Raw genomic sequence first — 25944 nt, forward strand, 5'->3', positions numbered from 1 at the left:
AAAGTGATGGAAGACTCACATTGTTAATCGATAAATAGTTGTCCAACTACTTTCATCATTATCGATTACTTCAATAATCAAATTATTCTATACTGTAGCAAAAACAGCTGTTGGATAATTAACAATATCCATATGGCTATTATCACCAATAGCAATTGTTTTATTCAATTTTTTTTAAAGATGTTGGATTGTTGTATGTTTATTACTCTTGCTAGAAAAGAAACTTTTAAATAGTTCTATTTGTCTAATTTACTTTACATTTAAATGACTAAAATATAATGAAAAAGTGATAAAGAGAAAAATTTCGAAACATTCCGTGAGCACGTTTTTTATTTTGTCAAAAATGTTTCAGTTTTTCTTTTGTTTTGCTTTAGGTATATATAGAATAAAACGTATATTCGATCGGTTTTACGTTGGTTATTGGATTTATTAACCCTCAGTGATGATATTCAACTCGGCTTCGCCTCTTTGAATATTCATCACCTCGGGTTAACAAATCTCAATAACCAACTTTTACCTATTGAATATCTACTTATTATCGATTAGTACGTCTGGGATTGAAATCTTACTGCTTATTCGTGTTGGAGATTGAGGAGGAAAAAATACTTTGATAAAGGTTTATATGAAACACTGGATGTTCTTTGTAAAAACGTAGCATTTTTCAATCATTTGTGTGTTTTTCAAGTTATGTCACGTTCCAGTTTGTTGTGAAGTACTTTTGTTCGAGATTTGAGAAGAAAAAGCTTTGTTGATAAAAAGAATGATGAGTTTGTTTTTTTTTCAAAATTTTTTTTACTGATTTCTTTCAATCAATAAAACGAGTTCTCACTTATCAAACAAATTATTGTAATCAATTAACTTTTAATGAACTTGTAAATGAAACAATTGTCCTTTGGGAATTTATTTGGGATAGTTTGTTGAGAAGAGACGTCAGGTTGAATGTTATTGTTGTTGCATCACTAAATTTGAATTTTTGTTCAAATTAAGAACGCATTTTTTAAAGAACATTTTAGGCTGAAAATTGCTAAAAAAAATCAGCACATTTAGGTGTTCTAATAAAAAAAAACGTGTAAGTCGTGGCAGATGCATGACCTTGGAGTGACTGAATGTTTTGAAATAATTATTAAATTTACTTTTACGCACCTTTTTTTATGGATCTGCTTTCTGAAAGAAGTTTAATAAATGGCACTTTAGTGTCAGGGTTGAATGGTATTGTTGTTGCTTCACAGAATGTGTATTGGGAGTGATAGAATTTTTTTTTAATTATTTTTATACTTGATGAAGTACTAAGTACAAAGATGTGTATGGGTCTTTGCTTTTTTGTATATTTTATCAAAAGTTTTAATGTTCTGTCACTTAAGGGTTAGTGATTTGAATTCAGCAATAATGTCGATTAGTTTTTTATTTCTTAAGATGGCAAAACAGTTACAAATGTCCAGACGGTCGTAATCAATAAAATCGATCATAGATTAGAATCGATAAGCTCATTGATATTTATCGATGAATTAGATACTGTCAACTGCTCTAACTTCGGACGATTGGTCAATCATGGGACTGGTTGATATCTGGCCTATATTTTCACTTACTGTTTGTTTTGATAACCAAGTTTATCAATCATATATACTTCTTCGTTCCCCTTAAAGTGCACAGAGACGTGTGTGTGTTCCACTACGGATTTTTTTCCTATTTCCTTTTAAAAGCCTACTCTGTGCAAAAGAGAAATCATGTATTTTTTTCATTAACTCGAATCAAATGACTTTGGAGGTTTGGTGAAATGGTGGCTGAAATGCCGTCCCATGTTTTGTCAGATAACCTCAAGTTAGAGCAGTTAACGGTATCGATTAAAATCAATAATCGATAGCTAGTCGATATTCACAATTTTTTCGATTCATGGAGGCCCATGTACTCGAACGGTTGCCTGCGAAATTGTATAGCATTATTGTTGTTATTATAAATAAAAATGAGGTGTCACTGGAGGGAGTGAAGACAGTTTAGCTTTTTTTTATGTTTTCAATTATTTGTTCGTTGTAACATCCCTTTTTGACGTGGGTTTGATGGATATGCAGGGCTAATTTGTCCTTTCTTCTTGGCTGATTTTAACTTTAACTTTGCCAATTCAATCATGGGGACTGAGCCTTTACTAGAACCTTTATGCAATATCTGGAGTTGTTGTGTGCAGGTTAGTTCCAAAATTTTTCCCCAGTTTCCTTGAAGTGCTTCATCTGATCCATGACTTCTTGAGTAAAAAATTTTGAATAAGTTAAGTTGAATAAGTTAAAATAAAATGAATTTTTGATATCATTTCATAATTGTGTTAAAGATGGATTTAATCACGAGTAAAGTCATTTTTAATAAGACATCCTAATGAAGATTTCATTCGTAGTGAGTAATACCTTGAGGGAAGAAATTTTAGCGAGAAGAAATTTTCGCGGAATTTAATTTTGCGAATCAGAGTTTCAAAATGGCAAATTTCACGGAATTTAATTTCGCGAATGAGCCGATTTCAAAAGTTTAACGGAATTTAATTTCGCGATTGAGAAAAAGTTATCAACTTAGATTAACTTTTAAGCAGCACGGAGTTGTTTATATTTGTTTATATTTTACAAAAAATGCACGTTATAATGCTTAAAAATCAATTTTGTCCATCTTTTTTGGTTATACCTGGTCAAAAACAACAAAATAAAAGAAGAAGAAAAAAAATCGATTTCGCGGAATTTAATTTCGCGATTTAACAATTTTGGTGTGTTTCGTGGAATTTAATTTCGCGAGTTACGCCCAAATTTGCGATATTAAATTCCGCAAAATTTTCTTCTCGCGAAAATTTCTTCACTTAAGGTACAGTGTAATACTTGTAAACAGTGTAACACTGCAAAATTGATTTCTAGTTTTGTGCTCGTTAACTTCTCTCTAGTATGTTGCCTTTATCATTTATAGAAAACAAGTAACAAAGCTCCTTTTCAAATATATTTTATATTTCAAAGCTACTTTGATTTTGACCATGACTTCTCTTTCTACAAAGTTGAAACTTTTTTCTGCCATTGAAAGCTGATAGAAATCGTTTCATCCAGCCACTGACTTATCGAACTAAAACATTAAATCATCATTGAACTACCCACGAACCTGCACGAACCACGAACATTTGATATGCAAACTCTATAAACATTTCATCACTTATTTGCTCTTGAAAAGTAGCCTAGAAAGACTTCATCTAAAAGATACAGCAAAAAAGTACAGCAGAACTTTTCCAAATTACTCCATGCCAGTACGGTTAAGTTTTGATTTCATTTCGAGATGCTGGATCGCTGAGACAAATAGCCTTTTTAACACAGTCAATCTTTTAGAAGTAATTTTGATCTTCATCAAGTGTTTTCAAACAACCCTTATATACATTTTTATCACAAAAGACTGAGCAAGAAAATTGGAATAGTACTGAAAAGATTAACTTCACAACATTATCAAAAAGAGCTTTGTGACAATTGATGAATTAATCCTGATTGCCTGACATCGCTGGCTCTACCCTTGCGTAAAACCACAGACAAAATGTTGTTACTGTGAGGGTAAGATATTAATTAACGAGAGGTAAATTCTAGTCATTTAAGAATTGAACGAACAAATGATTAGTCCTCAAGAAACTACAAGAAATGATAGCAGAAGAACCAGTTCCTATTTTTCATTCTGGTCTGCAAAATATTCATCGTAGTCGAAACTCTGTGTTAGGGATGGGAAAGATATGATTACGTTACGTCATGATGTAGATAAAATATTATTTAAAACATGGGTCCAAAAATTTTGTCCTTTGAAAACAAACGGGTTATTAAAGCAAAAATAATCAAGGAGACAAACTTAATTGAAAACGGTATGAAAGGCATAACAATTTCAATTGCCCACCTTTCAGCACAACAGTTTTGAATTGTTTTGATCTCAAAGTTAGTATTATATATTACAACTTTGAAGCTCCAGACTATCTAAGGGGCCTAAAATGGCACTTATACTCTGTTTTTTGTGATGAAATTGCCCAGATTTGTTGTTCAAAAAAATCCAAATAATTATAAGATAATTTTTTCAAAAATTTCGGAAAAATCATGAAAAAAAGCGAAAATTTGAATATTTCATTCTCTAAATCATTATGACTGCTTGAGTTAACATTTTTGAGATTTTGCTTGAATCATTTCTAGTTATATGGTTACACGTTTGCAAAGTTAAAAAAATCGAATGAACAGTTTTTGAGATATGACATTTTAGTGATTAAACCCAGGCTAGCTAAATCGACCCCTAAAAGACCCTTGTAAAACCTGAAAACCACCGATTTAGCCCGTAAACTATCTGGTTTCATAAATACTATATGTTAAGGCACCAAAAAATCAATATGGCGTATTTTCTACCAAAAGTTGGCGCGATGCTGAGTCATTGCTTGGTCTAATAGACTAGTAGCTGATTTTAGATCTTTAGGCTTGAACTGAGAGAATTAACAAACAGGAGGCTTATTGTATGCAGTGTTCGAAAAAACTCAGCTTCTCGGCTAAAGTTACGTAGGGGAATGTCAATGAACTGCGACAGTGACCCGACGACCAGAAAACAGCCCTATCGAAATAAGTAAAGACAAGATGTTTTTCCATACATATTGTCCTTACAAATTATTCCTTTTGATTGGTTTTTTGAAACTTGTAGATCATAAATAAATTTTGTCTTCTTTTCCCTTTGCAGACGTCACCGTCCTGTGTTCCGTTATTTGTACCGTTTGAACACTGATACAGATGTTGAAAGCTCATCGGAAGTCGAAGGACAAACAAAATACAATCCTTCGTTTGATGGCAAGTAGTTAAGCTCCGCCCAGTCAAGTCAAGCTACCAATATTCAAGTATCCTATCTCCTCAACATCAGATCCACCCTCCCCACCCGCTAGGTAACCTCTGGAACATACCATCTAGGAAGCGAATCGGATCCAGCTTTCCTTCAAATCCACCGAAAAACAGCAGCCGACCTCCCTCTCATCACTTGGCATTGTGTTTTGGTAAGTATTTGATATCAACTTCATCCTGATAGATGATTGGAGAAATCATTCTCTTGACATTGGCTCGCCCAACCCCATCTCTGTGACCCGGTAATTATTTCTGTCTACGCATACGTTACCGATTCGGCGAGAGTTTCCGGTTAACCTTGTTACAGTGACACACTGAATATGTCGGTGTATCCTTGTCTCATCATTAACACGCTGATTTTATCGATATCTGTACACCCCTGTCTCAATGACCATTCGAACATGTCCCCTATCATTTTTACTTGGTAAAAGTTTTTGGACTCGCTTGTCTAAGTGACACGATGACAATTCCAATTCATCCTTGTATTGCGACCCACTGATTATTTACGTACCGTATGTCCTGCTTCGATATCAAATATTAAACAAAGAAATATCATTAAAAAATCATAACTCGAAAATACACTACGTAAATTTTCAGTATATTTTCACTTTCATCTTTTATTCCCTTCAGATTTCATCTTTCATTCGAAACTTTAAAGAACGCTAATGGTGAAAGTGGAGCTACAAATGGTACTCAAAGACGTGTATATTTTCAATGTCTTGAGATACAATCATAGACGTATTGAATGTTTCCGAGTAAGTACCGGTGTTTTTGTAAGAGACCAACAAGGTGCTGCATATTTCTTGTACGTAGTTTGGACAAGCGTGGAGTGGCTTTTTTCTGACTATTTTGAAATAAAGCATGACCAGACCTATTTCTTAGCATGCCGAGGTAATATTACACTCCTCCTTTTAAATTTTAAGCCTCCTACACACCTAATAACAATAATTTGTTAGCGTTGAAATTATTCCTCTCGTCTCAGGGATCTTTTAAGATATAATTCTAGAGAGATAATTCCAGCTTTAGGCTCAAAAGATTTTGACAAAGTTGCTTCTGAAGAATAGATTGATTCACAGTGTCCTTTTTTATTTCAGACTCATCAATAATGAATTCCAATGGAAAGCCTTGATCAGTAAGTAAGTAAGTAAGTAATGAATTTATTTGTCTTAATAAGCGAGACGAGCGACCACACTCATAGACATAAAGCTAAACTAAGGAGGTGGCCGCACGCTACTGTTACAAGAAAAAATAGTTTCTAAGATCTTACTAGGATACATTGAAAATAAATTTTTTATAAAATAGCAATAAAGAAATGAAAAATTCAGAACGAAACTCGAAAATCGTAAAAGTTAAGTATATGAAGAGAGGAAATATAATCTTGTTAAATCTTTGAGACGATCCAATGTTAGTGTAGAGATGTCGTCATAGACTAGGTATTTTTGTATTTCGTTCCAAATCGAAATAGATTGGTATAAAATTGAGTAATTACCATAAGTCACTGTAGTTACTTCAGGAATTTTTAAAAGACCAGACTTACAACGAATTACATTATGACGGTCAGTATCATTTAGACGCCTATATTCAAGACTTTGCAGAAGAGGAAGAGGTAGCTTGTGATTTAAAAGTTTAAACAGTAAAATGATATTTAAGTATTTGACAAAGTCAAAAAAGGAAAGAAGTTTAAAGTCCAAAAGCAAGGGAAACGAATGTGCACGAAAATCAGAGAAGGACATAATTCTAAGAGCTTGCTTCTGGAGAATAAGAGCTCGTTTAGCATGAGTAGTAGTTTGACGTTGGCCCCAATTTGGGCTGCATAAGAAAGATGACAATGGAAGAGAGAAAAGTATAATGATGTTAAGGTTTTTTTGTTTACATAATGTCGAAGTTTACTCAGAGCCCCATTGGCTCTTTTTAATTTGTTACATACAAAGTCAACGTGATGTTTCCAGTTCAGATGCTCGTCAATATACACGCCAAGATATTTTACAACTTTGCTTGGCCTAAGCCGATGACCATTGATTTTAATTTTTAAATCGTAGTTGATTTTCTTTCTGACTGGACGGAAGATCATAAGCTCAGTCTTGCTGGTGTTCAGAGATATTTTGTTTGCCTTCAGCCAATTCATCAAGAGTTTTAGATCAATATTGGCTTGCTTTGAAATTGGTTTTAGAGATTCGTTTGAAAAAAATAACATAGTGTCGTCAGCAAAAAGATTGACCAATGCATATCGAAGTGCAATGTGGAGATCATTCACATAAAGAAGAAAAAGTAAAGGGCCAAGGACAGAGCCTTGCGGGACACCATGTTCCATGGGTTTTGATCTTGAGTTCTTACCAGATACTGACACGAATTGTGATCTACCAGAAAGAAAAGAACGAAACCAGTCAAGAGCTTTGCCACGAATGCCATAAAAATCGAGTTTTGACAGTAGAATTGAGTGATCGACGGTATCAAAGGCTTTTTGCAAATCGATAAAGATAGAACATCCATACTCACCATCATCAAGAGCTTTAGAAATTTTGTTTATGCAGTAAAGAAGGGCTGTCTCAGTTGAATGATTGGAACGAAAACCAAATTGTAAAGGATATATAGAGTTAGAATGATCAAGAAAGTTTATTAGCCGCTTGTGCATAAGTTTTTGGAAAATTTTGTCGATGTTTGAAAGAAGAGAGATGGGCCTGTAGTTTTCAGCATCAAATGGAGAGCCCTTATTTTTGAAGACGGGGATGACTTTTGCTTCTTTGAGTTGACTAGGAAAGATACCAGTAAAGAAAGAAAGATTTATGATATCTGCAAGGATTGAAGAAAGACTTTTCAGATTTGAGGAGATAATTCGAAAAGGAATGCTGTTTGGACCTGAAGCTTTATGTTCACTGAGAGATGAAATAACTTTGGAGATTTCATTTTTGGAAGTTGGAGAAACAAGAAAGAGATTGACGTTTCGATTGTCATTCTTCAGCCATTCTGAGAAATGATGACGCGTGTAAGGAATTTTAGAGCGTATCTTACCTGCAATAGTAGAGAAAAAGTCGTTAAAAGCTTCAGAAACTTCTTCAGGATTAGAAGATAAAGAGTCATTGATATTCAAGGAAATGCCAGTGGAAGAAGAAGAAGAAGATATAATCTCTCTGACGCCTTGCCATAGTTTGCGGAGATTACCAGAATTTTGAAAAAAGCAACGAGAATAGTAAAGTTTTTTACTTGCACGAATAAGAGACACAATTCGATTTCGATAAAATTTATACCTACCACGGAGAAATTTTTTAAGATCAGGTGAAGAATCAGGTACTCTCAGATAGTCGTTTTTAAGGTTATCTCTGATTTCCATGGAGTAACGAATGCCTTTGGTGATCCAAGGTTTTAGTAAGAGATCAGCCTGGCGTCTGGTCAATTGTTTCAGGGGAACATGCTTGTCATACAAAGAATTAAATCGAGTTATAAAAGAGTTAAAAGACGAATCAACATTTCCCCTTTCAATATCAAGAAGACCTTTCCAATCCACGTTCTCGAATTCTTCTTTGAAACCTACTTCATCAAAGTTTGACCAATCTCGACGAAAAGGAAGTTCAGGTTTATAGTGAGAGCTACAATCGGTGTTTAGAATCAAAAATTGTGGAAGGTGATCGGATATCGAGACAGTGAGGTTTCCAGAAATTGAAGAGCAGTTTAGAGGAGAGATAAAAATATTATCAATGAGAGTACTTGAAGTATCAGTGATCCGCGTTGGAAGAGTAATAGATGGAAGAATTTGATAGGCACCAAGGACGTCAAGAAATTTGGAGTGAGAGATGTCAGAATCACAAGTCAAAAGATCAATGTTGAAGTCACCCAACAGGACGAGATTTTTGTTTTCTTGACAAGACTTTCGCAACAAAGGAGTTAAGATTTTTTCGTTAAAAAGGTCAATGTCGAAAAGAGGGTGTTTATAAATACATCCAACAATGAAATTTTTACGGTTTTTCAGGACAATTTCAGCAAAGGTGGATTCAAGGTTGCCAGAACTAGAATATACAAGCTTTGAAAGATCTTCACGAGGCTTGCTATTGAAAGATTTAGAAATAAAAAGGGCAGTTCCCCCAACTGTTGTGACTGCCGGGGTATCGAATGACTTAAAACCAGGGATGGAGAGCTCAGTATTTTCGATCGTAGAATGAAGCCTTGTCTCAGTGATACCAAGAATGCTAAAATGATGGTTGAGACGAGAGAGTAACGTAGTAAGATTATCGTGGTGTTTTTCTAAAGAGCAAATGTTCAGATGGAAGCAAGAAAAATTTTGTTTTTTGAGGGAAAGAGAAGAAAATTCTTGAGTACTAAAATATTTGCAATCAAAATGATTAATATGTAAATTCATCTCGTTGTTCATCGATTTGAGAATCAAAATTAGAAAAAGTATCTGAAATAGAATTTAAGTGTTTAAAATAGGTTTTCAAGTGACTTATGTCTTTACCAATGGGTAAATTTTCATCAGAATCAAGGTTAGGTAAAGCATCATACCTGCAAAGTTTACAAAGCCAGATGTTCCTTACAAATTTAGATTCGACACCAAGACACTTAGCATGAGATCGCCTTTCGCAGTTAGGACAAAAATGAAAAGTTTTAGCTGTTATTTTTTTCGAGCAAACAGAGCATTCATCGTTTGCCATTGTAAGAATTTTTGTCACTGAATGTAACAAAAGTGTTTCTCGAGCCAAACACAAAATAGAATAAAAAGAGCATAAAGCAATAATCGGTTATAAGATCTACATAAAAGAAAAATCAATTGTAATTGTATTCAAAGAGATCGCTGTAGTCAGGAAAAGACTCAATTAAATCATCAAGATGTGTCACTTTAAACACTTCACCATTATCACCATTAAGTCTCACGTTAATTATACCATTAAATACCCAAAATGAATCAATCGCTTTTTCATTATAAAGGCATTTAACTTTTCCCCAGAGAAATCTGTAATAGCTGCAGAGATTGTTATTTATATAGATTTTTTCAGTTAAATTGGCTTTTTCAAAAACATCACGTCTCTTAAATTCTTTCCCTCTTTTGATAAGATTTTCAGCAAGTTTTCTGTTGACAAATCTAACTATAGTACGTTTTGGACCATGCTGATTTCGACTTTGATATAAACGGTGACAAGCCTCGATTTCCTTCGGACAGATTTCAATGTTTACAGCTTTCCCAATTTCGATAACTTTTGATTCTAGATCACATTGTTTTACTGAATCTGGTATACCAACAATTTCAACATTATTCCTTCGTATATACTGCTGCATTTCATTTTTTTCTCTTTCTAGCTTTATAATGTCGTTTAAATCAGCCTTGGAATTCGCAACTCGATCTAATTTAGTCTGCAAACACTCCATGACTTCAGATTTTGTTGAAAGTTCTTGTTTGAGATTATCTACTTCTGTTTTGAGTGACAGGTTTTCGTTTTGTAGTTGAATCAAAATATCATTTCTTGCATTTTCTTATTAATGTCATACCTTATAACTTTCATCTCGTAAAAAATCATTTCTAGTGTGATTTCTTTCATAGGATCTTCATCAAAACGTATCATTGAAGAAGCAGGAGGTTGAGAAATTGAGTCATGGAATATATCCCCATCAGGAGCATCTTTATGTGTTTGTTCTTGTGTTGATTGTGTTGATTGAGTAGTGTATTCAGGAATATCAGCAAGTATTTCCTCCATATCAGCTTGTTGATGCTGTTTTCTTGTTGTTACAGGCATTTTGGCTCGAGAAACAACGCCTACTTTTTACGCGCCAAAAATCTTGAAGACACGTCTTACCTCAGCGAATGCCGAATGCCGAATCAGAAAGTATTAAAACGCGTTCACCATACATTGATTTAAAATCACTATCATATTGACCAAAGCGCATCTGATGCTTTCAACGAATGGCAGTCTTCAATTACACTTAACATCCGCTATCAAGAAATGTTTGGGAAACGTTTCGAAACAGAATTTTAGTTGCGTCCAAAGAAATACCAGGTAAATAAAACAGTTATAGACACCCTCTTCTCACAAACTTTTTCAGCCAGTGGTGGTAAAATTAATGGACTGAAACTCGAAGGGGACTGATATTCCTATGTTTTTTTATGGAATTTGAATAACATCATTTTTAAGCCATGAAATTAAGTCGGGATGGAAAAAAGTAGCATAATATTTTTGGGTCAAGTTGGAGTTTTTACAAGATATACTTACAAATCAGAGATGCTTAGAGCATTGAACTTTTTCCTATCATATACAATAGAATTGATTTATAAAATACACAACTATGCCAACACTCGCCAAAGTATCTACATTCCCAGCTCCCATGGTGCCGAAGTCCCGAGTTGAATTATGCCAACACTCGCCAAAGTATCTACATTCCCAGCTCCCGTGGTGCCGAAGTCCCGAGTTGAATTATGCCAACACTCTCCAAAGTATCTACAACCCAAGGTCCCGAAGTTCCTAGTTGAATTATGCCAACACTCTCTAAAGTATCTACAACCCCAGGTCCCGTGGTCCTGAAATCTTGAGTTGAATTATGCCAACACTCGCCAAAGTATCTACACTCCCAGGTCCCGAAGTCCCGAGTTGAATTATGCCAACACTCTCCAAAGTATCTACACTCCCAGGTCCCGAAGTCCCGAGTTGAATTATGCCAACACTCTCCAAAGAATCTATAACCCCAGGTGCCGAAGTCCCGAGTTGAATTATGTCAACACTCGCCAAAGTATCTACACTCCCGGTTCCCGAAGTCCCGAGTTGAATTATGCCAACACTCTCCAAAGTATCTACAACCCCAGGTCCCGTGGTCCCGAGTTGAATTATGCCAACACTCTCCAAAGTATCTACACTCCCAGGTCCCGAAGTCCCGAGTTGAATTATGCCAACACTCTCCAAAGAATCTATAACCCCAGGTGCCGAAGTCCCGAAGTCCCGAGTTGAATTATGCCAACACTCTCCAAATTTTCTACAACCCCAGGTCCCGTTGTCCCGAAGTCCCGAGTTGAATTATGCCAACACTCGCCAAAGTATCTACACTCGCAGGTCCCGAAGTCCCGAGTTGAACTATAACAACAATCTCCAAAGTATCTACACTCGCAGGTCCCGAAGTCGCGAGTTGAATTATGGCAACACTCTCCAAAGTATCTACACTCCCAGGTCCCGAAGTCCCGAGTTGAATTATGCCAACACTCACCAAAGTATCTACAACCCCAGGTCCCGTGGTCCCGAGTTGAATTACGTCAACACTCGCCAAAGTATCTACACTCCCGGTTCCCGAAGTCCCGAGTTGAATTATGCCAACACTCTCCAAAGTATCTACAACCCCAGGTCCCGTGGTCCCGAGTTGAATCATGCCAACACTCTCCAAAGTATCTACACTCCCAGGTCCCGAAGTCCCGAGTTAAATTATGCCAACACTCTCCAAAGAATTTATAACCCCAGGTCCCGTTGTCCCGAAGTCCCGAGTTGAATTATGCCAATACTCGCCAAAGTGTCTACACTCCCAGGTCCCGAAGTCCCGAGTTGAACTATAACAACAATCTCCAACGTATCTACCCTCCCAGGTCCCGAAGTCCCGAGTTGAATTATGCCAACACTCTCCAAAGTATCTGCAACCCCAGGTCCCGTGGTCCCGAGTTGAATTATGCCAACACTCTCTAAAGTATCTACACTCCCAGGTGCAGTGGTCCCGAAGTCCCGAGTTGAACTATAACAACAATCTCCATCGTATCTACACTCCCAGGTCCCGAAGTCCTGAGTTGAAATATGCCAACACTCTCCAAAGTATCTACTAACCCCAAGTCCCGAGGTCACATTCTCAACAGTATCTACAACGCCAGTTCTCGAGGTCCCGAGTTGAATCATTTCAATATCTACAATCCCAGGTCATGAGGTCCTGGGTTGAAATATCTTATATTCCAAGACAAAATCTCTACTAAAAAAACACTACAAAATTTAAAGCCAAACTTTAAATCGGCAGTCAGTAACTGACATACTGATACTGGCAAACTGAACAGCCATAATTTGAGGGCCTACTATTTACCCTCCAAAGAATCTTCCCTAGGTTTTTTCAACTATAATCAATTCAAATATCCAAAATTCCAAAGAAAGTAAGACCAATGTTCGGTCAAGTCCAGCAACGTGATATAATCAATTCAAATATCCAAAATTCAAAAGAAAGTAAGTCCAATGTTCGGTCAAGTCCAGCAACGTTTTTATCCAAAATGTAGTCGATATAATCCAATATATTTTAATGATTAAGTAAGTTTTCCTTGAAGTTATCCAGTTTTTTCGTGAATGTGCTTCTCGATTTCAGATTTTCTTCTCATTCCACCATGCTGATGCATAACACTGACCAAATCAAAAATGTTTTTTTTTTTCAACAAAAGAAGTAAAAACAAACAATTACTATAAATAAATAGTAAAAATTTTTTTTTAAATTTATTTTGATCATTTATATTAAATTAATTTAGACTAATCCTTAACAAAATGGACAACAATAGTTTTATATAAAGTCATGGTTTTGTTTCTGTATACCATGAGGTCGCTTCGTCGCCTCACTATATTCTCCGCTTCGTGCGTACTCGCTGATTTCTTCAACTCGGGACCTCGGGAGATCGGGACCTGAGTGATATAGTTCAACTAGGGACCTCGGGACATCGGGACCTGGGGGTGTGGGTTTTATTGGATGAAGAGAACATAGCTCAACTCGGGACCTGGGGTTGTAGATCTTTTGGAAATAATAGTGATATAGTTCAACTAGGGACCTCGGAACTTTGGACCTGTTTACTTTTTTGGAGAGAATATTGATATATATATATATAGTTCAACTCGGGATTTTGGAACCTGGGGTTAGAGAATTTTTGGAGGTATAACATATCGGGTGTGCTTGTTCCGTAAAATACACACAAAGAAACTCGCATCCCAGCTTGTAAAAACTCCAGCTCATCTGAATATTTTGAGTGAAAAAATTAAGAGTACAATTTTGCACTGGGGACGATATTTTAGCCAATTTTTCCGCAGTGGAGAAGGGAGAACTGTTTGTTGATACGACTAGATATTTTTACGTGTGTTGCTTAAGAGCCATTTTCTTAGGGATATGGACAATTCGTCAGGAAGAAATTTCCTCAGAATTGCTTCATTTTCAAATATTTAGTTCAAAACCATGATTGATGCAACTTGTAGGACTTTCTTTTTTCTTTGTAATATAATATGGAACTACTATTTGATACTTCACGTGAAAATTTGAGTCCTGAAAACCATGGGCTAACTTAAGAAAAACTAAAATATTTTAGAGGTCATTTTCTTGCAAGGCTCTCACTACGACATGTTGGTTTTTGTATTTTTAGTCGTTTTTGTAGTCTTTAGTAGATATGTTTTTTTTTTGGTAGTGAAGAAGTGGGTTAGGACGGCGGCTTAAAAATGACCTTTAACGTAAAATCGCCATTCTTCCCCAGTCCATTTAAGCCAAGGTCCTCAGTTGTGAGGTGTTTATTAGGTTGTTTTGGACTCTCCAGACAGATATACGTTTTGACAGTCGAAAAAAGTCCAAAGATTTCCATGTGGTCTAGCCTCGTTAGACCTGTTGAAGGCCGAGAAACTAGGCTTTTTAGCTTACGCAGGATTGCCCTTAGCAATCTTAGTAAACAATTATAATAAATAGTGACAGAGATTACAAACCACTGTACGAAATTGTACCGATTTTTTGAATGGCCGCCCTGTGATTTATGTTGTTTACTATGTCTGTGTTTTTCATGTAACTAAAGTAACGATTTGTAAATTTACGAATCATTTACATCTGTTCCTATTTTATTTTAATTATAGTACCCGGGATGATATTCTCAATGGGATGAATTTGGTGACCATGGAAAAAGTTGTTGCAGCGGTTTGCGAACGACAACCTGACCAAGAATACACAGACAGTCAAAGAGAAAAGAAGATTATCCTTAACTATCTCTTTTTCAGCAGGTGAGATGAGGTTTTTGCTTCAATTGATGGGTACACTCATCATAACATTTGAAAATTTGTTATTTTGATAACATGTGCATTATTTGGTCCTAACATAAATTGCATTTTCCTAAATTTGAAACGCTACCGTTCCTCAATTACATGTTTTTTTTATAAGCATAACGTTTATAAGCATATGCAGGCTCAGTTTTTGGTACCTAAACAATGGCTCTATTGTTTGAGAACAATAGAATGCTAAGCATAATGCGAGCCTGACATAGGGACAGACACTTGCCTTTAAAAAAAAACATGTACATATTATAAACACTTTGAAAATTAAGAATTTTGTGAGCTTCGATTAAGATTTTAAGATACAGAGACGAAGATAGATCATCCATTAATGACGAAGACATAGCTGTGGTTTTCTTATACTATATGGTACCTTTGTAACCCTTAGTTAGATTCTTGAGGTTTGACCAATGAAGTAAAAGCCCGAAAGACTAGACGTGAATCTCCTACATAGGATTTGAAGCCGCTAAACCCTACCTAAAGCTACACGGCCTTGTGCGTGGCCCGGTCCGTCGTCAAATCTAGCGATGTATATCATAAGTTTCATTTTTTCTTACTTGGGAAAGGGTTAATGATTCGCTTCTAGCCCTTCGGGATTTTACTTCATTGGGTGTGACATTTTTGTGCTCAATATTCAATGCAATCATTTTCCGAAATTCATATTTTTCTAGGTCAGGGGAATGAGAAGACAGACCAGTACGAAATATTGCGAAAAAGAGATAACGAGTCTGGTAGATTGACCGAAAGATTCTAATGGTGAGCTTCGTGTATTGCTTATATTATTTACTCGTTGATCCAAAGAAATGGAAAGAAATAGAAAAAGCGCTTCTCGAAATATGGCTCGTCATATGCCAAGTCCTTTGCCCTTAAGGGAGTTTTCAGTTTCGGGTTAATGGATTTCTTTTGTTGTCGCTATAAAAACTTTGTATAATTGGCGTAATGTGACGACGTCATCAATTTTTTTTGCCAGGAAATTTGTCTCATGATGGAGAACATCTGTACCAAATTTCATGACTGTAGCTCTCCTAGATAAAAAATAATCGAGGGTGGTAGATTCTACCCCCTCCCCCTGGGGATACAAAAGTCAAAAAAGCTTGGGCTAATAGGGTTAAGGGAGTTTGTTTCGGGTTAATGGATTTCTTTTGTTGTCGCTCTAAAAACTGTGTATAATTGGCGAAATGTGACTAAATTTTTTTGTTTCAGGTCAAATAATGCGAGAACTTTAGGGGCTAATGGGACACCTCTTTCTTACCAAAAGATACCTATAATTTCTTGCTCAGAATATTCTAGCGATTATAATGATATAACGGCATCACGACGGCATAATTAGATAAAAAGATAAAGTGTGAGAAAAAAAGAAATTAAATCTGTTTTTAATGAATTTCTTGCAACTTTTCTCGAAGTAACTTGATATCATCTTGATGAAAATTTTTCAGACTACGAGTTAGTGTAAAATTTGTTACTGGATACTGAAAAGCTCAAGGGTAATGGACCAAAAACAAAAAATACCGATCCACTTTTATAAACATAGCCATAAGGAAACCAGCACTCTTCGCATGACGAGCCGTTTTTTTTTCTGAACCTTTTCTTATCACCTAATTAAAGCCAAAACAAAGATTTTATCAATCAATCAGTTATCAGAACACTTTGGAAGCGCTTTTTCTATTCCTTTCCATTTCTCTAGTTGATATTTAACTCACGAGCTCCAAGCTACCATAGTTGTCAAAGATTGAATCAAAGATATCCCGATACCATTTGTTTACTTCTAAGCCTACTCATTTAGTGTGTTCAAAGAGCCTTTTAAAATTGATGTCTTAATGTAATGTTATTCTTATTTGCTGAATGGTCAAATAGCCATCCATGTTTGGACTTTTTCTTATTGACTTGAACCAAAATACTAACACGTACTAAACCTTCGCAGAAAAGACAGTACCGTTCATTGCGGTAAAATTTAGCGGTTAATCTGAAAAACTTGGTCATTCCCTTTTTATTCGATGTTGTCGCGACCTTTTTAGCGGCAACGGATCCTTAATCTAATTAGATGTATGCACCTTATCCAATTTCTATGACATCATTCTTTCTTTTCCAGTCAGACGAAACGAACTAAAAGCGTCGCAGCGCCCTCTGCCAATCATCTGTTGTATATTTTGAGTAAATGAATATCTACGCTCATGGTATCAACCATGAAGTTTGGAGCTCGATGGTTACATACGGCTGACGGTATTTATCAGGTAAATAATTTTGTGATCATATTAGATTTCAACAATAACGAGGGGGTTTATCTAAAGAATCCTGCATTACTAAAAATAGACAAAAAGAACGACAAATTTCATAAAAAACGACATATTTCGCCGTCCACAACCCCGACCGAAAGTGACTGTAACACCCCTAGCGATTCATTCCCTTTCGTTTATCACGGGAATTAATTACATGTGGTCTAAAAGAACGACAAATTACGCATGCGTGTTACAATGCAGGATCCTTTAGAGGAACAAACAATAACCTACAAACGCGTGGTTACTGGAGAGTGATCGAATTGAAACCCCGACGTTGTCCCCACGAACCAGTGTAGACTTCATAGCACAGTCGGTAGCGCAGTTGAACTAGTAATGCGAAAGTCGTGAAATTCCACCCATTTGGTCAAACATCTAAATACGAGATTAAATTTCAAGGCAACTTCATTTATCTTCTTTAAAAAGATTTTAAATTTGAGGTATCTTACATAGGCTGTATTTTTGTATAATAGACCTAATTCGAAAATGGCAAACAATCGATCTTGGAATGATCTCTAACAGGTTAGATTTGGGTTTATTTGTCTATGGAACCGCGATTATACAGACTCTTACCCTCGATCTGTTTTTATATGTTCACCTTAGTACATCTAATAGTATGATGCTAACGATGTAAGAAGTAAAGAGAAAACAAGCAATATAATTATAGTCGAAGGCTTTAACAATAACCTTAATCAAAGGGTCGTTACGAAATCCTGTAATTCTCGTTTTATTGGATTCTTAAGCCACGATGTTTGTTCGATTACCACTCTCGAATTTCTCAATTAGATCTTCTATTGTGAATGATAGTAGAATCGAAACTTCCCTTCAACAAGTCCCACATTGATTTGGTAAATTGTTAATTTTGAGTTTTGTAAGAGGACGTTCAAAATTTAACATTTTCTCTATATTTTATTCCAGGATACGAACTTGTGGCATGAGCATCCCCATGGCTTCAACAACCTGGATTCGATTGGTGGATGAAATTTGTGATAATAATGGAATTGCTTTGACATAGCTGATGGATGTTGTCTTCTCCGTAGATGCATTTACTTGCTTGGTGATTGTTGCGAACCATTGGTGTATTTATAAGAGTATTCGATGCAGTCGTTGAGGTGTGATATGATATGCTGATGGATGGATTATCTTGAAGTGATTTCTTTGGTTGAAAGATGACCTCTTTTAGCCCAGTCATCAACCGTGGCCAATGCTGCTTGGCCAGTGTTAAAAATCAGATCGTTCATTTCTTGGAATGAAAAATCGTCATTTGAAGAGCGACTGTTAAATGAAGTTGTCTCGATATCAATTCTGTAATATTGGTTACCAATTCTTTGGTTCTTTTTGCCTATTGATTAAACTATTTTGATGGGTTAACTTATTAGTGTTCTAATCAATGATTTGTGTAGAATTTAAGCACCCCAAAAAAGCCTACATTTTGACTCAGCAGGATTTTGTTGGGGTTTTAGTTTGTCCCAAGCATTCAAACCTTATTTGTGTGAAAGGAGACATATTTTCAAAGAGTTTACTTGAATCATTTATCACAATTAGTGTTTTGACTAAGTGTAAATAATTATTTGTGGCCTGAAAGGGACTTTTCTTAAAATCGAACTTCTTTTTGGACTTAAAATCACTGCCATGAAATTCGAGTTTTGTGATAGTATAACTAAATTCTAGATGAAGTTTTTATTTGTCAGAATCGATTGTTATCAGCGTTTTACAACTACATTTAGTAAGGCTGGACTTGAAAAATTGTTGGTTTACCGTCACCCCTGCCGACCCAAAAAGTTTTATTGCCATTTTAAAGAAGAAATTTTTTTTCTTCAAAAAAAAAAACTTCAAACAATCAAATCAAAACCCGTATCTTGTCTGTCTCAAGCATAAGAATCGTGAATTCCCTGCTAGCGCTCTTCTGTTTTCCATTCAAAATTACCTAAATGTAAACAAACTGTTTTAACCCTTCCATGTACGAAAATTTCATAAATCGTCAAATAAAATAAATTTCCGACCGACCGACCCACCTCTAAAATCTAGCGTCGGGTGAAGGTAAACTAACAATTTTTTAAGTTCAGTCTAATGGGCCATTTCATTTATATCCATACATGGGATTGGACGAACATTTCCAGGGTGGTCTCCAAAAAAATTTCCAGGGGGGTCCAAGGTTCCTTTACGAACTTTTTTCAGGGAGTTGTTTTCCAAGGGGTTGGATGACTAAGCATCTAAATTTCCTTTGGGCATGAATAATTGGCTCGTTTATTATCTAATGTTCAAAGTTCCAGGACCCTAATTTGATTATAAAAAAGTTATTCTAAAATTTCCAAAGGGTAAAAGATGGATTTCATTCGTCCTTTCTCAATATCTTGATTAAAGAAGGATTTTTCGATGGACAATAGAATCCTTTTTTCCAGATTTTTGCAAATTTTGCCATTATTAAAGCAAATATATGTACAATTTCGTTAATTCTTTTGGCTTAAAAAGATTCGTCATGTGTTTCCTGTATGGATATCAAATGAAATAGCTCAATGGTCTTATTTTATTTGATTTCGTTCATTTTCTCAGTCTGGTAAAGCCCTTTCGTTAGGAGTTAGGAAATCAAGCAATCTTTATATTTTTGCCAACAAGGCACTCTATCCTATCTGCCAACGAGAGGTGAAAGAGCTGCTCTGATTACAAAGCTAAATTGATCCTAGTGACATTCTGAATGGGCTGGGTACAAAGGAAGGGAAATGGTAGAAGTGTCACTCACCATTTTCTCAATGGCTAATACTTGAATATTTTTGCAGACTATTATTTTGTAGCTTTTGTTTTTGCTTTTCATCTAGTAGCCTTTTAGACCTCAATATTCCATTTTGATCAAATACTCTTGACAGACAAAACTCGAAAAATTACTTTCTTCGAAATTCTGTATATGAATTACCTGGTCAAAAAAAGTTTTTGGAGTGGAAGTTTTGTCTGTTAAGGGAGTGCAACAAACGTTACTTAGCCTAATAGTTCGGACGGTATTTTGGGAATTTTCTTTCGTAAATCTTCCTCCGAAATCTTAAGGTTCAGAAACTTTAAGGAAAGGTTTGTTTATGATGATTTTGTGATGAGACCGGGGAAAGGATGTACATATTGAATACAAATCCATTGGATGGAATTTTTCACCAACGTTTGAACTTTCTCTGTGACCATTTACTTTATGCACAGGTGTTTATTTCCTTCATCAAACTTCATTATCGCTAAAAAGGTTTTACCTAAAAGTTGGCTCTCCCCATTATCGCGAAAAAGGCGTTCCCTCCAATAGGTTGTACAGAGCACTTTGCTTCCTAATTTAAGTGATTTATCACGAAATTCACGAAAGCATTCTTGTCTGTTAGTGTCCGTTTCTTTCCCCTCCTTCAGATTTTTGAAAACTTTTGTTTTGAAACCCCTCCCCTTTTGGGAATTGTTAAAGTCAATGAACCCAAATGTCAACAATTTAAAGACAGTTTATCGAATTATATTTTGCCGAATCTTTCTGAATATTTTTCACACATTTCCCCAGAGATCTTAAACACATTTTTTTCTTTTATAAGCATAACGTTTATAAGCATATGCAGAGTCAGTTTTTGGTACCTAGACAATGGCTCTATTATTTGAGAACAATAGAATGCTAAGCATAATGCGAGCCTGATATAGGGACATACACTTGCTTATAGAAAAACATGTATTTTCATATGAGTTTAAAAAAAACTGTTTAATGGACTCTCACTAATTCGAGCTCCCGTTCGTAAATCTTCTTAATTTGCACCTCTATGGTGGCCCATGGGAGCCAAGTTAAATTGTTTTGACATTTCTATAAAAAAAATTCAAAATAATTTACTTTTCACATTCATTTTTGCAATAGCTTTTAATTTAAGTTTTGAACTAAATTTTGATTTCAAAATTGATTTACTTTCCATTTTCGTTTCAAAATAAAAACGGGTTTGTTTTCAAAAACGATTTCCAACTCAGCCCATCGAGGCCATCTCATTTTAAAATCAATTTTAAATTATTTTAAATGAATTGATCTGACAGCCCATTGAGGCCACTCATAGAAATGAGTAAATTTCAACAGATAAAGTTTCTTTTGATAATAGAACGAACCAGTTGTTTGTTTTAGGGGGGGGGTCACATTGGGGTTTCCTCGGAGCCAAAAATATTAAAGCATATGGCGGCAACATGAAAGGGGTTGGAAGTAAATAAAACTTCCCTCTTATTATTACACTCTTTTTTTATAAGAACCAGTAAATTTTTGCTGAGGCTCGACTGTTCTTAATTTTTTGGCACTTTGAGCCTTGAATTGTTCTTATTTTGTTCTTATTTTTTCCAAGGTAAAAAACAAGTTTTGGCTATTTACTTTACTATTTAGAGGATTTTAGAAACCAGGGCAACCAGGAATTCTTTTTGCTATAACTCTCTAACTTCAGCCTCTCCACTGTTCTTAAATTGTTCTTATATAAAAAAAAGTGTATTTCCTCTCTTCTCAACATTTTTCCTTTCATGCTCGCATGCTGCATATTAAGAAAAAATTCGACTCTTTATTTACACATCAAAACAAAGGCTCTTCATGTTCCCCATTGTTTGATGAATAATTTTGTCTGCAAAAAGAAGTAAATTTTTCAAGACAATACAACCCACCAGCCAAACAATGAACAATAGAAAGGAAAAGCACTGTGACGGACAAAAAATCTCTCATTTATGGTACCATAGAACATTGGAGTAAAGGATATCGTTTTATACTCTCCTACACATTTGTAAAAATGTTTGGGGTTTAAGCACTAAGTTGTTTTGGCCTTGATGGGCCGTGAACTGTAAACAAACCAATAAGTAACCATAGTAACTTCAATCTTTTAAGCCTGTAGGGGTCTGGAGACAAAGCTGTCCTTGGCACTGATGGGCTACGTGAGAAAAGTGATTTTAAAAATAAAAAAACAAAATGCTTTTTAAAATGATATCGAAAAGTAAATGAGAATTAAAACAAAATTTAAATCATTTGTGTGGCCTTGCTGGGTCGTATTTTAAGTTGTTTTTAAAGTCATTTTGAAAACGAAATTACTTTTAAATTGATTTTGAAATGAAAGTTAATTTAAATTGTAAAATGAAAGTTATTTTCATTTATAAAAAAAATATTATTATGAGTTTTTCAATAAAAAATTACTTGGCACTTATGGGCCACCATACACCTCTTTACAACAACAGACTCCTATTCAAGTTCGAATTAGTGAGAATTTGTTTTGGAGGATAGAATTATGGCCGATTTTTACAACTCCAATCAAAGTTTTTCCTACTCTCGGGTACCTAATAAATGGGGGGGGGGGGTGTTGGGATATGCGGGATGGGTGATTGGAATAAGCGGGATGGGTGGAGAAACTTTCAAAACTTAATGTCCTGGTTTGAAGATTTTTGAAAAAAAGGCCAATACAGACAAAAGAGAAAACTCTCAAAAACATTTTCCTAAATATTTATAAGTGAGGGGGGGGGGTCGGAATAAGAATATCCTGAGTTGAAAGTTTTTGAAAAATTAATTAGTGGGGAGACGCATGTTAATTAGCGGCACAGAACTTTGTTTCAAGTCAACGTTCATCTTTACGTTTTATGGACATCGTGGACGCTAGATGAACGTTCAAACAACGTTGTAGTAGGATGATCGATTGTAAAATTTACAAAACACCGTAACTTGACTCTTCAGTTATTTTAAATTCCTTGGTTATTTATTCTTTTAAAAAACATCTGATAGCGTCTCATTCCACTAATTTAAAAATATCACTCGACCTTCCGTGTGACTAACGCTTAAAATTGCTGCTCTGTACAACTACAGTGAACTCTCGCCCTCCCTGCTGGCACACAGCCTTGTTTTAACGTTCATCGAACGTTATATGGACGTTGTGAACGTTAAATAAACGTTGAAACAACGTTGTGTGCCAGCTGGGCTAATTTGATAGCTTCGATGATTCGAGCTTATCCTCAGTTATTTGGAAAAACCTTCGTGGAATGTCTTCTATAATTACAATTTCCATGTACTTCAAATAAATTTGATTCTCCTTTGGGGCTCGAATTAGCGAAAGTGTGCGCGTTGTTTAAACTGGGTGGTGCTATCAATTTTTCGTCAGGGTGTGCAATTCACCTTAATTTCAAAACATGAAATGAGAAGTTTAAGCTTTCATGCCATAGTGATTAGCCATTGTAATAAATTCAAAAGTATATTCAAAATTATATTCTTTCCAAACAAAATTGACTACTTCAAAAACACTTCTAGACAGCCAATATTTTTGTGACTGAAATGCTATTACATGATTACTGTAAATTGCGTTCTCATTTTGTAATCATTACCGATTTGCCATTCTTATCTTTTTTGTCAAGCAATTTGTCTTATCTTTTAATACCAAACCAAACATTAATATTTTCAAAGATTTTGAGCTCAATTGAAGGAAACTTATTCAAAATTTTCTATTTCTATCAATCTGAGTCTAAGAATACACCAAAAATTTGCTGTCGGTCAAATCCAAACTAACGCCTTTTAAAATTCCCCTGAAAACTACGAGGACATTATTGTGAAAATCTAGTTCAAAACCCAGAACTTTCATTTTAATCGTATCGAATTTCGAGTCAAAAAAGATCCCTTGATCATTTCTGAAGTTGGAGTTTCGAAGAATTTAGTGTGAATTTAATTTTCGCAAATGAGTCTGTAAGGGATTTTAAAAGCCCCGTACAGATATCTAGAGCAGTTTGCGTCAAAAAAGTTTTGAGTGTATTAATTTCAAAAGTCAACTGTCACTGTTGAACTTATTTTGCGAAAAAATGTTTATTTGTGCCTAAACGTTTGAAAGGGAAACAATGGATAGGGACAACGAATATTTTTTATTAAAACTTTGAAAACCTCTCCTGGATAAACAAGTCAACAACCAGTATGCATGGTTGCAATTTTATCCCTCAATTTGGTCCCCGCGGAATGTTATCCCTAAAAATACGTTTATGTAAATCGCAAAAACTTCTCAATTAAGTCGCACCCTACGCTGCGAAAGCACTGCGAGGAAATTAACCAAAGTTCGGTAAAACCTTTTGAACGATTTTGAAGTTGATGAAGGAAATAATTTCTGTGAAGTTACAGTAAATGGTCACGTGATAGAATAGTACTGCTTTCTCTTCCGACATCTCGTAAGATAAGTCACTTCCCGTTGAATAGAGAAAGCTTCGAATCTTGGTGAAAATTCCACACAATGGGTTTGTAAGTCAAATAGTGCCGTGTGCCTGGCCCGCTATCTCTGAGACGAAATCATCAAAAACGATCCTTTTATCTAAAAGTCTTTGAATCGGAAGATTCCGGAGGTTGGAGGTCGAAGAATTTCTTGAAATACTTAACCAAGCTATTCGGCAATTTATGCGGTTCATGGCGTCATTTTGAAATCAGAAAAATAATGTTAAAAGCCCTCAGATTTTTTAGTTTTTTTTTCGCTGTCAAAATGACGTCATTGATCTCATGAAAAGTAACGTTTGTTGTGCTAATTTGGTCAGGAATGGAATATCGAAAGTTAAACGGCTACAGTACAGTGATGAAAAGTAAAGATAAGGGTGTCAAAATAATGACTTGCGAAATTTACATATTCAAGATTTAGTTCATCGGGAAAATGGCGGTGGCATTTCTGCTTTTCCTTTCCTTTGTCTCAGTCTAAGAATGTTCACTAGCGATCGAAACGCTTTGTTTTCGGAGAGCTCAAGTAGCCTCTCAGGCGGATAGGATAGAGTGCCTTTATATTTTTTTAAATATTTTTTTTTGTATTTTTTTTGTCATAATTTTCTCGGAAAATATAACAACATGCCTTGTACTTTTTGTATCTCTCTTGTCTGTGCATTTACTATGTTGCAATCAGGTCCACAGATATCTCTATGAGTTCACCTGTTGATTTGAGACAACACTTGTGCGATACCAGGAATTTATTGTTGGATAATTGATTGATTGACTTCGGTTGATTGCTGCTAGAATCAAGTGTGCATTTTTCCACCTTATGTTACTTACGACATTATTCCGATCAGTCCGTTCGATGAACTCGTTTACTCAAATTTCTTCATTTCCTCGCACAGTTCAGAGCATTCCAATCGTTGATTTTTCGTCGGCGATGTTTGATCCACCGCGTGGATTCGTACCCACAAACTTAAGATTAGAAGTCTGACTCTCTAACCACTACACCACGCTCTCTTCCGAATGATTAACCAATTTCAACACTTTGGCTGTGAAACTGAGACATTCAAGGAGACACTTTTAAATTTTGTGATACAAGTAGAGCGCACTAAGTTCGAGTTAGTTCACGATTCTTTACGAGATTATTCTGATCCCTAACTAGCTTTACCTCTTCACACGGCTGAGAGTTTACCGACCATTGAATATCTAAGTCGGTGGTGTTTGATTCCATGAGTGGGTTCGTACCCACAACCTTGGGATTAGAGGTTTGACTCTCTAACCACAAGACCACGCTCTCTGTCATGTTATCAAGTGAATGATTAACTAATTTCAACACTTTGGCTGTGAAACTGAGATATACAAGGAGACACTTTAAATTTTGTGATACAAGTACGGCGCACTAATTTCATGTTCATGTTTGTTGATGATTTTTCACGAAATTGTTCTGATCAGACTCTCAACTAGTTTTACCTCTTCGCAATGTGTAGAGTCGTCCGATCGTTGATTTCTTTAGTCGGTGGTGTTTGATTTCACGAGTGGGTTCGTACCCACACACTTGAGAATAGAAGTCTCACTCTCCAACCACTAGACCACGCTCTCTGCTATAACAGAAGTTAATGATTTAACCAAACATTCATTTC

At 35.6% G+C, this 25944-nt stretch overlaps 1 long non-coding RNA gene across 8 annotated transcripts; it reads left to right on the plus strand.

Annotated features, from left to right (window-relative positions):
* Positions 1 to 4511: 4511 nt before the first annotated feature.
* Positions 4512 to 20976, plus strand: LOC136799644 (uncharacterized). Of its 8 annotated transcripts, none has more exons than XR_010845545.1 (9): positions 4512 to 5011; positions 5490 to 5614; positions 5954 to 6003; positions 10387 to 10840; positions 14666 to 14809; positions 15529 to 15613; positions 16947 to 17088; positions 17604 to 17652; positions 18049 to 20976. It is a non-coding gene; the product is annotated as an uncharacterized lncRNA (long non-coding RNA). The 8 variants fall into 8 exon arrangements; XR_010845544.1 differs by having other exon boundaries at positions 5954 to 5999; XR_010845547.1 differs by having other exon boundaries at positions 5954 to 5995.
* The last annotated feature ends 4968 nt before the right edge of the window (positions 20977 to 25944 follow it).

The sequence above is a fragment of the Clytia hemisphaerica genome, unplaced genomic scaffold (assembly GCF_902728285.1).
Source record: "Clytia hemisphaerica strain Z4C2 unplaced genomic scaffold, Clytia hemisphaerica genome assembly, whole genome shotgun sequence".
Lineage (NCBI taxonomy): Eukaryota > Metazoa > Cnidaria > Hydrozoa > Leptothecata > Clytiidae > Clytia > Clytia hemisphaerica.